This window comes from Rousettus aegyptiacus, unplaced genomic scaffold, assembly GCF_014176215.1.
Source record: "Rousettus aegyptiacus isolate mRouAeg1 unplaced genomic scaffold, mRouAeg1.p scaffold_m13_p_3, whole genome shotgun sequence".
NCBI classification, from domain to species: Eukaryota; Metazoa; Chordata; class Mammalia; order Chiroptera; family Pteropodidae; genus Rousettus; species Rousettus aegyptiacus.
Genome location: NW_023416306.1, coordinates 130,215,315 through 130,227,502, shown reverse-complemented (window position 1 = coordinate 130,227,502; position 12,188 = coordinate 130,215,315).

The following is a 12,188-nucleotide window of genomic DNA, read 5'->3' as shown; positions in this document are numbered from 1 at the left end:
CACAAATAAGAGTGCAGAATGCGCAGAGGCAATCTATTGAGGGATCTGGGCTTTGAGGTGACGAGTGAATGCTGGTTCCTTTCTATCATACAGAGGAGGAGGAAGGATGGAACATGCACAAGGGGGACCACTTGCTTGCAGTGAGGCACATGAGACTGTCTTTGAAGCCAGAACTACTGGCATGAAGGTGGGCTGAGGTAGACTTTGGTGATGACTTATAAGCCAAAACATTTCTCTTTATCCGAAATTTAAACGTTTGGGCTGGAAAAAAATTGTTGGCTGCAGATCATACCATGTTCTAGGTATCTGCTTGAACATTAGTGTTCTAGCTCCCCTGAAGATGGGGGCCAGAGCCAGTAGGGAGCCTTTCAGGTCAGAATGCCCATAGACCTGCAAACTGTGCTCCTAGAAGTCGGAGGAGTTCCAGGAAATACCCGTGAAGCAACTGTGGGAGTGAGAAGGAGACTGAGGGGTGGGACCTGGGCATAGTTCTCAACACCTCCACTGCTACTGCCCTGGCCTTAGCCACTGAATTTCTGGCCTGAATTACGCGATAGCCTCCTAGTTGGTCTCTGCTCATTTCTCCATTGCCATCTGGTCTTTTCGCAACGCAGCAGCAAGAGTGAGCCTATTAAAACAGAGTGACATCAGGCCTCTCCTTATCTCAAAACCCTTTGGTGGCTCCCCATTTCACTCAGCATAAAAGCCACATTCCTGACCAGACTCTTCAGGGCCTCGCACAGTCTGGCCCTCCCCATTACCTCACCAACCTCCTCTCCCACTACCTACCTCTTCGCTCACTGCGCTCTTGCCACCCTGCTGTCTTCACTATCCCTGCAACATGCAGGTATGTTTCCATGGAGAGCCTTTGCTCATGCTGCTCTCTACCTGTGATGCTCTTCTCCTTGCTTCATGGTTTCCTCACTCTCTTTTCAAGTCTTTGTTCAATCCTCACTTTCTTGTGAGGCCTTCCCTGACTTCCTTCTCTGTAGCGGTTTCCCCAACACCAACCCGGCATTCTGGATTTCCTTTTTTCTGGTTTACTTTTCTTTGTTTCTGATATATGTATCATCTTCTAACATACCATATAATTTGTTGATTTACTATGTTAATTGTTTCTCTCCCCTTTCTCTGCCCCCCACCCCGCCCCCAGGGCTAAAAAGTAAGGTCCATAAGGGCAGGGATATTTGTCTGTTTTGTTCACTGGTGTTTCCAACTCATTAGAACACCACCTGGCACATAATAGGAGTTCAAAAATTTTACTAAATTAGTGTATGAATGAATAAATGAATGAATGGGTTTCTGGGTTCATCACCTCTTCATCAACCACACAACTTCATCTTTTAGAATCTTCATCTTTAAAATTCACTGTGATGTTAAGGCTTCTGCAAAAGATCCCATTTGAATAAAAGGTTTAGCAGCAAAAATATCCATTCAGAAACCACTGCTCTGGTCCAATCCTCTCTTACACAGATGGGGGAGCCTGGGCCCAGAGGAGCCATATATCCGGGTAGAACAGAACTGGCAGAAATCCATCTCTCCTGATTTAGTCTCAGCCTTTCTCGGTCTGTTTCACACACGTCATTTGCACCTAAATACCCTTCCTACTCCTGCTTTAAATCTTGACATCTGCTTTTAGAGAAACAGCATTTCTCAATTGGTCTAATCAAGAGTTTCACTGCTAGGAAATAGTAACAGGAGCTGTGCTCTGAAAAGTTCCTCTCCCTTTCTACAGGCTCTGATCACTACAAGTGACAACTTTGCAAGTATGTGATAAACGGGGTTTTCTATTTCTAGCTCAACCACTCCAGGTGTGATTAGGTTTATTGATGCTGTTATTACTGATAATTAGCTTTTCTTTCTTTTTTTTTCTTTCTGGTAACACCCAGTTCCTAGAAATTTCGCAAGCATTTCTCACATATGCAAAGGTGAATGAAGTGGTAAATATCACCATCTGTTCTGGATTTTCCTCCCCAGAAGTTTTTTCCCCCCTCTTCTTTTCTCCATTATAGCATCTTAAAGGGGAAGCAGTTGGCCAATCTATCCAAAGAGTGAACTTTATCCTGTTTCCAACTTTAAATAAAAAAGAAAAAGGAAAAAATGTCACAAAAGACTATCTCATGATGCTGGTCACACAGTATTATAATGGTGACCCTCCTTCTAGGTCTTGTTATCTATAGGCTCAGATATTACAGAAGAGAGGCCCTTTTGGTTGTTTTATCTAGAGATCTGTAAATTATATCAGTTTCTCTCTTGTTTGCTCAATAAGGCTATTGAAATGTCTATCCGCATATTAGGAATTTTTTTAATTGTCAATTTAACTTTATTTTATCTGATTAAATCCCTTAATTCATGTTTAAGCCTATTTACAAAAAGAGAGGACAAAGTTCCCTTTTACTTCAGTATTGTTTATCCCAGAATACTGTTTAAAATTATGCGCACTCTATTTCCATCTTTAATAGGTTACCAATTTTTTTAATTTTTAATTAGAGTTACAAACACATAACATTACATTACTTTACAATTTTTAATCTAATCTAATTTAAACTTCTTAAACTACCTTATCTAGTATATTTTCCTATTTATTGAAAATTTTACATAGCTGGGCTATTTATATCTTTTCTTTTTCACGCTGAGGATTTTAAATATATTTTTCCACCTAAGGGGCTAAAATTAATTGAATTAGTCTATATAGTTCTGCAGTCCAGGACAATAAGTATCTAACAATGTTTGCATTCTGTAGCATTCTTTTGCCTGTGTTTTGAAGTTTAGGAAACGTCTTAATTATAGCCCTTGATTTTGCTCTAGACAAAGGTTTTAATTTGTCTTCTATAAATCTGTTTCTGGCCTAGTAGTTTTAGGATGAGATTATTCTTTTCCTGAGAAAACCCTGAAGAAGTTTAGTTCATTAAGGATATCAGGTAAAGTTGAATAGAAAAAGAGGGAAATGCAAATGTGGGTTTCAGAGAGTTACAAAAGCTTTGAGAAGTTTGGAAGTTAGGCTTTTGTTTTGAGGCCTGAGCATACCAATTAAAGAAGGAAATAGTGACTATTTGATTTTTTGTCAAAAGTTCACCACGACAGCCATGGTTACTCTAAGTCAAAATGTTTTTCCTTTACTGAGGAAAATGTAAGAGTCTTAAGAATATAGCTTTATAAAAGAAGCAAAAGCTCTTTCAAGAGGAGAGTGAGACTTTGATATAGAAAAACTCATCATGAAAAAAAGAGGGTGGCCACTATGGCCAAGCCAACAGTGTGTGTTTGTCGCCAGTGTCTCCGTGTCCCAACCGTGCCAAGGGCCATATGATCAACAACTCAGCAATCATTGGTCTCAGATAAAGACCAAGCACAGTGACCTTGTTTCATGAATTTACAGCACAAGGAATGTCTGCATAAAGGTTTTGTAGGGGATCTGAGGCAAAGTTTGACCAATAGCTTTTTTGGAAACTGGACAATTATCTGGAGGACTTCCAGCCACAGTCCTCAGGTCTTTCCTGTATTATGGACTTCTCAGGCCAACACCTGCATCTCTTCTTCATGGACCATTTTCCTATACATTTAATGGAAAAAGATAATCTAGAACAAAACAAAAACACATGAAACAAGACTGTGCATGTAGACACACATCAGCAAAAACAATGCAAATAACAACAGAGGAAGAAGGTTCATGGTAAAAATATTAATCAAATGATATACTTTCAAAGCAAAGGTTTCGTGACTTTATACAAAACTCTAAGTCTGATTATTTACCATAGGGTGTACCTCCAAACCAAGAGGTTTAATTATTTAATACAAAGACCTAAGCTTAGTGATCTTATAGACAGACCTACTTGGTTTACAATCAGCAATGAGAGCTCATGAAACTAGTCAGCACTTAGATCGTTACTGAGACTGGCTCACCTGGCAAATGATTCTAAAAGACTAATGGGATTCAGGCACAGGGGACCCAGTAAGTGCCTGTGTTGATTTGCTGGTTCCCCGGAACACTGCCAAGTCAATTTTCAAAATGATCTTAACAGTATCTCCAGAAATGTTAAAGGATCTAGAAGAACCACTTGATATCTGAAATTTAAAAAAAAAAAAAAAAAAAGCTGAATTTACTATTTGCTGTAGTAAAAGAGAGCTATGCCGAATAGGCACATTCTCTCTGAGTAGAGCAGTCTGCTAATATGATATAGGAGTCTGGGGAAGTGTGGAGTTCAGGGATCGGAGGACTTTTAGGGGCATAAATGTGTCAAAGTTATCTGCAGAAGCGTGGTTACTCACCTGACTGTTGATGGACTGTCACTCAGATATGTTTATCAAAGTGAGTCTATTCCTAACTGACCATCTTTCAGAAGTGAAAGTTGACACTGACTGGGTTGACTTGCAAAAGCATGTTCACTTGGAGCAAGTTGTTGATCAGTTAAACATGTTTAATACCGCTTTTGGTGTCCTCTTGTTACCATGGTTACATAACAATCAGTCTTTTCCTAAGTTAATGAGAATTCCTTTTTTTTTATGCCCAACCCTAAGAGATAACACCTACCTTCGTCTAGGTCTGGACTATAGGTCTATTTCTCACTATGCTGCTTATTAACTTTGTGACATTTCTTGAAAAAGTCACTTAAATTTACTAAACTTCAGGCTCCTTGGGATTATTAAATGTGAATTATTATTAAATGTGAAGATTAAATGCTATAATGATTGTGAAAGCTCTGTAAATTATAGACATCCTGACAACATAAAATGCACTTAAAATCCTCTCAGAATTTGATAATAGATGCCAAAATGGTGTGTGAATTCTAAAGCACTATATAATCTTAAATATTTATAAGATCCTCTGTATATTATTACTATCATGCCCTGTTCAAGACCCAACTCAAATGTTCTATCCTCCAAGAAAATATCCTTGATTACCCAAGTCTTTATTGGTTTTTCTATTCTCTGGATTTTAACAAATATCATGTATACCACACAAAATTAGCCCTAATAATTATTCTATCTTGATTCATTCACTGTAAATTTTGGTCGTCGGTCTTATTTCCCCAAACTAATGCAAAGTACTTATGGCAAGAATCTTATCTTCATTAATATCAAGGAATATCAGAGCCAGAGAGCTCAAGAGTCTAGGGTCAATAAGTAGTAGCCACATTCCAGTGTGAACGTATATAGACACAGCTAATCAGTCACAAAGCTCTTTCTCCCTCCCTGCCCCAAGCCCAGATCTTAGTATTCTTTCCACCATCACGCTCCTGGAAGCCACTGTACCTTCACTGTAGGTTACATCTGAGGTAAAACATACTTGTTATCCTGGACCTGCTGTAACTCTGTCATTTTCCACATGAGGAAATTAAGGCCCAAAGAGAGAGTGACTTGCTCATGGAGTACAGAACCAGAACTCAAACCAGTGTCTTTTATTCCTTGTTGCCATTCTTTCTTCAGTGTCCCTAAACATGTTGTTTTGTTAGTATACCCACGGGTGCCTGACACAGTTGCTGAGCTCATGCTGGGAGCTCAGCAAACACCTATGACCATCGTTTTTGGGGGCTGTGTTGACTCAGCTATTTACAAAGCAGAGCTTTTGCACAACACTATTGACATTGTAATTTAATATTGTCAGGTCAGCCTAGGGGGGAGGGAAGCTTAATTCATGATTGTGAATTATCTAACATTTCGGTTCAGATTTGTAGTTTTCAAACTCTTTTCCTTCTACGATGAGGTCCACCAAGGAGATCCCAAATTTGTTCAAGTACAACCCCCCACTCGCCAATTGCCAAAATCTATACCATTCATACAAATGGAAAGAGTCAGTAATTGCACAAAATCTCCCTAGTTAAATATGGCAATGGAAAAATACATCGGTCACATTTACGATGGAAATTAGATTTAAAAAGCATAAGTCTAAAATCATATTTGCATGGAATTAGTTTATTTTCCTCAAATTATTTAAGACTGAGTTTGATGCACCTGATCTAATTATTCTTCCTGATTCTTGCTCTAGGCACTTAAGTGAGTACTTAACCAAAATAGTAATCAAAAGCAATATCTATCTATCTATCTATCTATCTATCTATCTATCTACCTACCTACTATTTAAACCCAATGCAAATAGCACTCTTGCTCTTTGAAAGCTATTGTGTAAACTAGACCCTGATATGGAAGAGCTGGGAGGTTCTTGCTCAGAAGCAACTTAGATCAGCAAATCTTTCAGAAAGTGTCCCTAATACCCATTAATATATAACAACAATAGTCTTACTTACCATAGCAACCAAGCTGGCCTCATTCCTTTTTACTTGCTGTGTTATCTCTGGGGATACTGTGCCTTCTACAAACAGGTTTACTTCTTTAAACACAATCCATTAAATTTAGGAATTTTTTCTCCCTTCCCCCACACTCCTGCCTTTCTCCATTTTACTTTGTAAAAGAAATTATAATCAATCAGAAAAAGCAACTTACCATTGTGTGTTAAGAGTCATAATAATGTTCACAGTCTTTGATCCTGAAGTCTTATCACTTAGAATTTATTCTGAGAAAAAAAAAATCAGAAGAAGAAAAAGATAAATTGGGAAGAATGAAACAGTCTCAAAAATTGAGAAATAGATATATTAATTATTATATATATAATTCAAGGGTTATGATACCAAAAGCTAATAGGAACACAAACACCTCTTAAATTATAATTATAAATAAAAAATAGAAAAAAACTGATCTGTGTCTATATGCTGTTCTTGGAACTGTGTAAATACAGGTATACTTATGAACAAAGACTGTATAGTACATTGTGGACAAAGACAAAAAATAATTTAGATCAGAGCGGCAGGAGAATGGTTTTATTTTGGTGGTGATCAGTTTTCAAGATGTTCTTTAATAATACACAAAAATTAATAGGTCCCCAGTGTAGTTAGTATAATAGCATACAAAAGCAGAAGGAGCTCTAGTTTGGGAGTCAGAAAATGTCACTAACTGGCAATATGACCCTAGCAAAATCTTTCATTCTCTGATTTCACTTTTTTCATCTATAAAATGAGCATACTGAGCAATTTCTTTGTAAGTCGACTTGTAGTTTTAAATTCTATTATCTTTCATGGACTTTCTTCTTTATTTAAGTTGATGTTTGAAAATATTTATTAAACTGTTTAAGAATGGTAAATATTTGTCAAATTGCAAGGTGTTGGTAAAGAACTCTCAAGCCTCAGTCTCAAGCTTAGAGAAATGAGTTACATAAGATAAAAAGTAATATTTCTGTCTTGACTCAAAAGTAGTCATTTTTTTCTTGAGTATAAAGCTTTGATCTACTTATCAGAAAAGCTCATACTTCCAACATGGTGCTTATTACATAGTTAACCATGCAATAAAATTTCTTTAAAAGATGGGAAGATAGTGTTATCCAAGTGCAATGTGATATTATAAGTAAATAAATCAGGACTGTTGACACAGGATGAGCTGCCGTCTTCTAATTGTTGCAAGGCACAGTGATATCTATATTTTAGTTTTATGGACTAAAAAGCCAGCAAGTTAGAGATCACCAAAGGTAATCCCAGGGGTTGTTGGGGCCAAAAGAAGCAGTGTTTCCAGGACATAGTTCACTTATCTTGGATCTAAAACTTAGTTCTTTTTCATAGGCTACCCTTCTCTCTTTTCTCTTTAGAGAAATCCAGCCCACCTCTTGGGTACCCAAGGTCTAGCAGAGGCTTTGTGGTCATCTGCACACAGTTCCAAATCTCTGTCTTCCTTTTTACCAGCTGTGTGATCATATGTCTTCTCTGAGCATCAGGATTTACTCATATAATCTTTCCTCAGAGCTGTGTTACAAAGAGATCTAACACTTAATGTGACTCTATTATAATGTTGGGAGTTTGGTATTAAATAAATTTCAGAACCTTTCTCATTTCCCAATTCCCTCTTATCAGAATCCTTGTCTATAGTACCATTGTCTGTAACTTACTTTGGTACTTTGTAATGTTTCTCAAATGATTCATACAAGTATAACTCCTCATCTAAATCTCTTAGATGTAGGATCCTAGCTACAGGAGGAGCATCTAATGAACATGTTAGAAGCTTAGGGGAAAGTTTAGTAACATCGTCCATCATGAGGAAGCTCAAAATAGAACTAATATTTATTGTGTTGTTCTACATACCAGGTACTGTGCTGAGGACTTTGAATACTTTATCTCCTTTAATCTTAAAAAAAAAAATCTCATGTGGAATTCTTCCTCTCTACTAATGAAGAAATGACTGAAGAAATGACATTCAGAAAGGCTATTTGACATGACCAAGAGACACAGATAGAAAAGGCAGCTGAGATCTGGAACCCACATTCCTTTAAGTTTAAATATAAATTTGTCTTTAAAAATGAATTTCCTATCAACGACCAACACTTGCAGAGTTGTTACAGAATTCCCAGGGCCCATCATCCAATACCAGATTTGTAGATAACGTGGCTTTTTGACTAATGACTATTAGAAACTTGCTCTGTAGCAGTGTTTTAAAGATGTCACTAAGAGCTCATATTTCTGCTCCACTGGATGCAGGCTGCCAGGGTGATACAGAGAGACTGTTGACTCCTTAAAAGAGACGATACCTATTAACCTACCTAGAAGAAAAGCAAGAGTACCTATAAGCCTCAAGTATATTCAGATTTTTCTCTGATGATATAATTGTATTTCCTTTAAATGACTCACAAAATTTGATCCTGCTCCATGAAAAATCTCTTTTATCTATATTGGTTTTAAATGACTGAATTAATGCCTTTGGGAAAGAAACTCAATGACTCTTATTGAACTGTAAAGCTATAATAAACATTGAATATTTTCAAATTCTGATATCGGATTTTTTAATGACCAAGATAATTTTATGGACATGTTATAACAAGAAAATAATGATTACATTGCTTTAAAATGCTGTTGTAAATGTGGCCTTTGCCTGATCATTATTTCTACTTTTAATTAATAAAGCAAAATGATGGTCAAAATTCTTGAGAATCAAAGTACATGGGTGTAATAACACATAGGTAACAAAAGTTAGTAACTTTGAATATGTTTCCTTTGAAAGGTCCTTGTATGTGCAAGCATTGGCAAGAATATAGAGCAAACAGAATTCTCATATGCTCTTGGTGGGAAAGAAAATGGTACAACCACTCTGGAAAAGAGTCTACTAGTTTCTTGAAAAGTTAAATTACACCTATTACATGATGATCTAGCCATTCTACTCTAGATGTTTACTCAAGAGGAATGAAAGTATATGACCACATGAAGTCTTATACATGAATATTCATAGCAGCTTTATTCATAATAGTAAAAAATTGGAAATGACCTAAATACATAATAATAGGTAAATGGTACTGATTCTGGAAGTCTAGCTTCATGATTGGGTCAGCTTCTTTTCTTTAGCTTGGAATGAGTTCCAATATGTAAAGAGCTTGGAAGTTACTCTTACAGTAAGAAGAAAGCTAAATAAACTGAAAATTAATGACTTAATGAATTATTCATGAGAGATTTGTGGTAGCAGAACAAACTACTCTCCCCCCCCCAACGGGAAAATGTAAAGAATAACATCCAAAATCAGCTGGTATAGTATAGAAGCTGCCAGCACCATAAACTGATAGGAATACTTAAATTGTAATTTTGACAAATTGCTGGACCTGAGTGTGGACTAATATGAGAGTGACATACTCCTGGATTCAATAGTCTTACTGGGTGGGGTCATGGGTGGGGTGGCTGTGGGTGGAATATTTTCATGAGGTTTGCCTCTAGAATTTCACAGGTTCTTATGGCGAAGAGCTAAGCAAAAACCTTAGCTGTATTTTGAAATACTCCCAGTGCATTCTTCATACCAAAGCCTTCTCTACAGGGAAAGAGACTTTACCAAAGTCTCATTATCTTGAGGAGAAGGGTAATTTACCCAACTCCAACCTTTCTGTCCTTCCCATCTCATCTAGGGAGGAAAAAGTAAAAACAAACAAACAAAAAACTGAAAGCAAAAAATGTTTGTGAAAGTCACAGCCCATGGACAAAGGCTCATGAAAAGACTGAGATTTCATCATAGGTTTATAGAATGCTTCCCCTCCCCATTATTTCCAGCACACCAACAGGCCTCCAACGTAATACCTGTGGATAACAGCTGGAAGAGCTTCAAGGCAGATACTCCATTTGAGAAAGTATTCTTAGGGAATTCAAAGACTATAGATCACGCAAAAATAAGGACATTAAAGGAAATTGAAGCCTCGGAGACCTACAGCTACGAACAATAAACAAAGCATAACTCTACCAGACAAAATAAACTCTTATGCTGAAGGTATATTTAACTCAGTTACCATTATCCAATACATAAAATCCAACTTAAAAAAAAAATACAAGGCCTGCTAAAAGGTGAGAAAAAGCTGTCAAAAGAGACAAAACAAACATTTAGAAGCAGACTCAGATACGACACCCATTTTGGAATGATTGGACAAGAAATTTATAATAGCTGATTAATATGTTAAGGGTTCCAATGGAAAACGTAGACAACATGCAAGAACAGGTGAGTAATGTAAGCACAAAGACAGAAAAAAAACAAAAGGAAATGCTCGAATTAAAACCCTGGAAACGAAAGAAGCTTCTGATAGTTCATCAGTAGACTGGGAACAGCCACAGAAGAATCAATGAGCTTTATGATATGTCCATAGAAACTTCCCAAATTGAAATGCAAAGAGAAAAAATAATGAAGAAAAACCCCAGAACAGCGTACCCAAGTACTGTAAGATAATTTCAAAAGGGATAACTTATGACTAATTGGGACATCCGGAGTCAAAAAGAGAGAGAATGAAACAAATGAAATATTTGATGTAAAAATGGCCGAAGATTTTCCTAAATGAATGGTGGATCCCAAAGACCGGATCCAAGAAACTTAGAGAACGCCAAGCAAAATAAATACTAAAAAAAAAAAATAATCTATACCTAGGTATATCACATTCAAACTGAAAACCAAAAAAATAAATAAATAAGAAAGAAAATCTTGAAAGAAACACATTTCCTATAGAGGAAAAAGAATAAGAATTATATTAAACTTCTTATTAGAAAAAATGCAAGCAGTAAGAAATTGAAGTGAAATATTTAAAGTATTGAAAGAAAAAAAACAATTACAGTAGAATTCTAGATCCAATAAAATTATTTTTAAAAATGAAGGAGAAATAAATACTATCTCAAATAAAAAAGAGAACGTATTGCTGACAAATATGCCCTGCAAGACATTTTAAAAGAAAGTTTTCAAGCAGAAGAAAAATAATATAGCTCACAAACTTGGATTTACATAAAGAAAGAGAGAATGTCAGAGAAGGAATAAAGGAAGGCAAAATGAGGTATTTTACTTTTCTTAGTCTTCATTGATTCAATAGGTAACTATTAAAAGTAACAATAGTAATAACATAATGGATAATTATAGTATGTGAATAATTGAAAGGAATGAAAACAATGCAATAAAAGATGAGAGGAATAAATTGGGAATACCCTTTCATAAATTACCTGAACTACCTGTGAAATAGTATAGTGTTATCTGAAAGCAGAGTTAGATAAATTATAAATGTATACAACAAATACTAGAGCAAGTACTAAAACAAATTTTAAAAAAAAGTATAATGGATATGCTAAGATGGAAGGAAAAATAGAAGTATAGAAGCATATAAAATGCTCAATTAAAACCATACAAGGCAGAAAAGAAGGGAAAGGGGAAAAAGAATCAAATAACAAATGCAAGGGATAGAGAACAGTTACAAACAGGTGAATGGATAAAAGAATTGTGGTTTATCCATTCAATAGCCATCCATTCTGCAATATAAAAGAAGAAACTATTAATATAGGCAACAACATGGATACATCTCAGAATAACGCTGAGTTAAAGAAGCCAGACTCCACCCAAAAGAATATATACTTTCATCATTTATGTAAAATTCTATAAGGTGCAAACTAATCTATAGTGACAGAAAGCAGAAGAAAAGCTATATGGAGACCAGAGAGGGGAGGTGATTGGGTAGCAGGAGGGGTTACAAAGGGGCGTGAAGAAACTATTAGGAACAATGAATGTGTTCATTGTCTTGATTGGGGTGATGGTTTCATGGGTGCATATGTATGTCAAAACTCATGAAATTATGCTTTAAGTAAGTGCAATGTATTGTATGTCAATTATACCTCAAGGAAAGTTTTTTTTAAAAAATAGCTTATAGTGAGCTGTGA